Genomic DNA, 6,723 nt, shown 5'->3' with positions numbered 1-6,723 from the left:
TTCCAGGATAAAATATATGACTTAACAGTACAAAATACTGCGAGCAGTTTTTTAAACTCATTTGTCTCAGTGTTTCATTCTCCTACATTTTTCTTCATATTAAGATGTAATAGACTCTGACCACTGAGTTTCATAAAAGTGTGAGTCTCCACCTACTTGCAAGTAAAAGACATGGTAGCAATAAAAGAATACAGTGAATAATGGCAGTTGGAGTATCTGGTGCATGAGGATAGAAATGTAGTCAGCTTGTGCTGCCGTTCGTACCCATCCTCGTTGCCCTGAACTTTGGAGTAGCTCCCATTGTTTGTCAACATCTTGATTAGATGTTGAAGAAGACGTGAAATTATACCATAGGAAACAAGCAATAGTGGATAGGCAGGAAAGGATACAGTTTTAAGACATTTGAAGGTGAAGGAAACATGTTTGAAATAAGTGTAAAAAAGGACACTCACGCTGGAGTTTCAAAGAGTGTCTAGAATAGTCCAGGCTACTGGTGTATGAAATTATTATACAAGCTTCATTTTTAGTGTATTGGATGGTTTGAGGTAAGTAAAAGGCATTTAAAATTAAAGTTAAAACTAAACACACAGAACTGGAGAAACAAAAGAAATCCTATAAGCAAAGGTTATTACTTCAGAAACTATTTCTGTCCACTGTCCTTCCTATATTCTTGCTAATCTACACTGGAGCCTCAGCGGTGAAATATTCAGAAGTGCCCAGCCCCACTGAAATCCAATTTCTTTTTCTATTTTTAAAATTAAAGGTCTTGAGTCAAACCATGATATATTATGCAATGAATCTGCAACAGGAAGAGCTGTATAACATTGCCAGCTAGTGGTCACTTGACTTCAGAGCACAATAACTCAATTCTAGTACAGTTTTAATATTTTTGAAATGTAATAAAACCTTTTATAGCTGTAGTTTAGGAAGATGACAAACAAATTGCAAACGTATTTCAGTAGCTTAGCTATCAGAACCTAAAAATCTGCATGAAGGTAAAATTTAGTTCATGAGTATGTTAGTCCTGCACTTATGTTTAGTTTTCCAATTCAAGAGCACATGGATATTTTTAAGACTGTAACAGCACCAATTACCACAGTGTAGGAAACTGTATTGTAGCTTAATTAATGTTGTTTAATTTTCCTGTCTGTGCCATCTCTGATCTATATATTCTGACAGCTGGATAATAATATGATTTTTTTATTATGATTGTTGCTGACACATACTATCAATTAAAAGTGAATTCTCACAGAGGCACAGATGTCAGCAAAACAAATGTGAAATGGATACTAACAGGATAAGGAAAATGCAGGAGGGTGCATTTATAATAAGGCATGCATTTATAATAATTACACTTACAATATAAGTGATGCAATTTCTGAATTCTTTCTGCAATCTATGGTCTAGCTTCAAACAGGCTGTTTTGTGAACCAGGGTGCAAAGGAGATTGAACACAAAGTAATGCAAAATATGTGTAAGAGAGAGTAAAGGAATGGAAAGAATGGATCCTAAGGTAAATGTCATGTCCTGTAAAAACACATATGCCTAATTCTGTTTCTATAGGTTGCTTCACTGGCTACACAACCTTTGTAAAAATTAAGTTAGCCAGCATTTGCATGTCAGGATGTAAAGGTCGTAGAGCAGAATCTGTAGGAAATTATATAAGAAATTACAACTAATACAAAATTTTAAAGGCAAGCCTACGATGCTATAAATAGTTATCAACAAACAGTTCCTTTTAAGGTATTACTGGGATTAATACTGCCTCAGTACACCACAGGGTTTATCTATGTCACCGTTTCAAACAGTTTTAAACTTGCTCTGTTCACAATTGGATCAACCAGGATTGGGAGCTAGCATCACCTTGCAACAAATTTGTGTTAATTCATCTCACCTTGCAGCCAGATTTATTGTGTGGGCTTCATTTCTGAGCTAGCTGTGGTTATGGGGCCTGGCTGGCCCAAGTGGGAGCACACCAAGTTCACATTGGCCGGGTGCACCAGCAGGATAAACCTGGTTTTGCCTGTAAAGGACCAGACAAACATATCCTAAGAAACAATCTTCTTAAGGTCCTTCCAGCCTCAGGACGTCATTCTGCAAAGATTTACAGACCCATTTAATTTTATTCTGTCCAGCAGGACTACTCAGCATGGATAAATACGTGCATAGCAGGCATCTTTGCAAATGATTCTGATAGCTGGGATAAGTACAATGTGCAAATTGAGACATTGAGTCTGAGGGCCAAGTCCACAGTGGTCTGGAAAATTGTCCTGCCATTAAAATTCATATAAGAAGTATTCCTGGAGGAACAGATCCATCATAAAGGCACAGAGCTACTACTGAGGATAGAATATCTGTCCTAAACGCAGAATCCTTTAAAATTATCCACTACCTGTGGTGGAAGCCCTAATTTAGGAGGTGTCTTTAAAAAGAGGATAGAAGACAGACTTCGCCTTTTACCCTGCGATAGCAATTAAAGCAGGTAAAGGAAATTTGTTCCCGTCAGGCTGCATCTGCACTAGTGACTTGGTTCCAAGCAGTTTTTAAGCACTTCCCCTAATTGTCTGTACTTAAAAGTTTCTTTTCCCAGAGTGATTTTCCTGTACACTGAACAGAGACCTTGGGCCTTGTATGAGGCCTCTCTGCCACAAGACAGTCCAGTCAGCCCTTAAACCTTTTGCCTTTAGCTAACTCCAAACCATATGTGGCGGAGACTTTTGTCCCAGGGGATCAAGCTAAATGTAATTCAGAGTAAATCCCCTAATCCACCACTGTAAACAGAAATAGAACTCCAGGTCCAGCCTCCAACTATTGATCCCTTTCTGTTATGCCAAATTATCTCCTCATGTAGATATAACAAAAGATGTTGAGTAACAAACACAAAGCCAAGGTCCTGTTGCATTGTCACCACTAGCAGAATGTAGGTCTTCAAACACACACAAACATTGCTTGTTAGCATATTATTTAATTAGTCTCAGCAATGTCAGGTACTGTGAAGCACATCTGTAAGCCTCCAAAGGCACAAGCACACTTTCTGTCAAGCAGTGAAGTTAACAATTCTAGACAGGCCATTGCCATTCCAGCAAGTGCCCAGGAACTACTTAGTTTTTTGCTAACCGTCACAGTGCTCCATGGATCTCATGTCATTCAAGTTCTGAGATTCTCCTTAAATATTTGCAAAGGTATCCAGCTACTGGGAAATGCCTGTTTTGAAGTTACCTTTTCAGGCACCTGTATCAGTGCCCCACATACATTCTCCTCCAGACCAAGGATTCTCTGATTCTCTCTCGGAACAGACACAGCAGCCTCAGTCTTGCTGTGATCTAGCTGTATGACTCACGTTTTCTTCCTCCTCTTTCAATTACAGGAAGTTTATGGGTTTGTTTCCTTGCTAAAAGACGTTGGCAACACTTTTCTAACTAACTTGGTAGTTAACTTGTTCTGCCACAAGCAGTTTGTGGAGAAGTGCTTTCAGATTGATAGTCGCACTGTTCTAGATCCAGTGCTGTCTACAAAGCACATTTGTTATCTCTTGGATCACACTGGCCAATTTTCACAGTGCTTTATGTAATCCCTCTACAGCCTTCACTCTCTACAGCATAAAAACTTTCGAATGCCAAAGGCTCATTGACCTCAGCTTCCGGTTTTCGTTCTGTCCCACATAATCCAATACCTGGTCAGGGACTTGTTTTCCTCCTTCCAAGGATAAGTGCCAGTGTATGTTTTCCTTCTTTTTGTACAGTCAGAGCTTTTCTTCTTGTAGATTTCACTTCTGCACAGAGAGCAGCATACCTAGATCTCTCTGTAATGCAATTGCACTGTTAGCTCATCTGCCTGAGACAATGGAAAGACACTAAAACCAAACCGTTTCAGAACTAGCATTGCCACCAAAGAAATTATCCTCTGACAGCCTTCCTGCACAGTGGCACCACTTGCTTTTGCGGACACAGAGCAAAGCACTCTCCAGCCACCACCCGCTCCACTAAAATGCTGTCAGTCACAGCAGAGGTTTTAACTCACTGCTATATTTGTGGGAAGTTATTGTAGCAAAATTCAATGCAAGATGCTACGGAAGAGGAAGGTGATTTCATTTAACAAAATTATCTCAGATACGTTGTGCATGCAGTTGCATACTAACAGGAGCCAAGGCATGCAACTAAGCAGTCTGGCCAGTATTTCTTGGGCATGGCATGGAGGAAAAGCAACACTGTCTACCTAGCTGTCACAAATCTTGATTTATTTTTGGTTGACCATGACACACTGACTGGGGGATGTGCTTTTTATAATCCTTCAGTGTGGCTACTGCATTGGATCTTTTACCTCTGTAACTCGTCTCACCCTTTGTAAACCTCGAGCAAAAGGCCTGAGATTCGTGGTTCTTTTGTTTTCCTGTATCTGTATCTTATGGCCCCAGACCTCTCACCCCGACATCAATAACATTTCAAGTTTTTTCTTCTTGCTATCAAGTCATGTGAATGATACTATATGTACTGCGTTCTGTAGCAATTAACACATAACCATACCCTTGTTCAGTAGTTTCTAAGGTTTTAACACACCTTTCCTTCACACTTCAGTCATATCAGTCTTAATATTTTTGGTACATATGTTTATACATTCTTTTAGATTAATTATCTTAGCTTGTTTCCATTTGTTTTTAAGTAATTTAGCCATATAAACCCACAGAGGTGCAGCTCCTCCTGTGTCTGACTCCTTTCAATCACAAGTTCATTTAACACGACAGCTGACTCTTGCAAAAGTTATCCTGCTATTTCCCACGTTTAATTATAAAACAGGAATGTATTCTACTTTCCGTCATCTGATCTGGCAAATACATTTCTACTGCACAGAGGGTGATCATTTTTGAAAGATTTTACTTTTTCTTTTTCACTTTAGTAATATCCAAACTAACCTGTATGCAAGCAGACAAAAGACAAATACTGAAGTTTACTAAAACTTGCGAGATGTGAACAACAGAGGCTGTACTGCATTGTATTCGAGTAGGTGAGGATTTTCAGTCCATCCACAGAATGCATTAATGGAACTATCTCAGACTTCACAACTGGCACTTTCAAAGAGATCAGCACAATGACTCTCTGCTCCCTCAGTCTGTCCTCTACTGGAGGGTGTCTTACGTAGCATTAGAAACATTTGCATCCGGTTGATAAAGCTCTTTGTGGTCCTTTGAGTTTTTGAGTTGAGGGGTGATGTCAGATATAATTTTTTTAGACAGTTCAATAGCTTCTTGCCATAACGGAAGCATTGTATTTTCTGAAAGAGCTGACAGGAAGGTCTTAGACTAAAATTCAAAAAGTATGTGTGATGTTTTACCTGAGCCTTTGAAGGACAGTGCCTTAAGGCACATTCTAACTCAAACAACATGCTGGGTTTTGTGGATGGATGTACTACTTCCTTAGCTAAGATTTTCTACTATGATTAATTCTACTAATGAATAAAGTGGTACAATCTTTTTATGAAGACATCTACACCATAAAGTTCTCCTGAGACCATGATGCGAAGGCTAACACTGTGACAACAAAAGTTAAGATTTCCTAATATTTTTACTACTAACACTAGGCTTTCTAGACAGCTGCAACTAGGCGCTTCCAGTCCCTGCTGTCAAAGGGATTAATCATCTGAACCTTGGCCAGTAAAGAAACGGTGCAGTCAAGGCTTAAGTGACCAGCACATACAATGCTCTAAATACACATGCTGTGTGACCCTTTCCTTGGACTTTTAGATCTTTTTTATGCAGGACAAAAAGGACACCAGAGTGGATTAAACTTATGTTCCCCGACAACAAGCATCTGAACATTCTGATTCAAGCACAGTCATTTGCTGCTAGACACCATCATGTACCTTTTTATTAGAAATTTCCTCAAAAGTCACACGGTCAGAAATAGGATACAAATTGTCATCTTGGGGAAAAAAATACTGGAGCATGAACAAATAAACAAAAGTAATTTTTAAAGCACTGGAGCTAAGGAGGTGTCTCTTACTGGAATTAGGTGCAAAATGGACACCTGAGACTGCAGCAGTTGGACTCTCCCAGATTTAAAGAGCAACATACCTGAAGCTGTAAGTTTTCCTCTGAGGAGACGAATGAATATTGAAAAAGCTTGTGGTGCCTGGGGTACCACAGGAAAATAGCTCTGTGAGATGGGGTTGAATTCTCTTTGAAGACCAAGTTTTTCAGTTTCCAGAGATCAAGTTTGGTGTGCAGGTTTTCCTACCAGCTTTTGTTTCACAGGATTAATTTTTAAAAATCTAAATGTATTTATATATATATTTATATATATTTATGATCCATGGGATGTCAAAATACTGCATTTCAAAGCTAGGTCTTAGAACAAGTAAAGCACTTCTTAACTAAATGATTTTAACAAAAACTTCTTGCAAGCAGTACTAATCTTTATTGTCTCATTTTCCAGATAAAACTTCCTCACTTTGTGAGATTTTTACTGGGTTTGAAAACTCAGTTGGTTACTAAAGTCAAGATGCTTTCTTTCCTTCTCTCTTCTGTAACCCCATGCTACCTCACACGCACTTCTATTATGCTTACCCTACACCTTACATGGGTCAGCATTTCTGGTAATTGTGTTAGACACAGAACAGCACAAGTTGGAAATCTCAGGTTGAGTTTGGAGTCTTTGTAATTAAGGAAAAATAAATATCTTATTTAAAAATAAAATGTAAAACATTTACCTCGAAAGGCACACATTGAAT

Source organism: Charadrius vociferus, unplaced genomic scaffold, assembly GCF_000708025.1.
Source record: "Charadrius vociferus isolate BGI_N301 unplaced genomic scaffold, ASM70802v2 scaffold305, whole genome shotgun sequence".
Lineage (NCBI taxonomy): Eukaryota > Metazoa > Chordata > Aves > Charadriiformes > Charadriidae > Charadrius > Charadrius vociferus.
Note: the sequence above shows the minus strand (reverse complement) of the source record.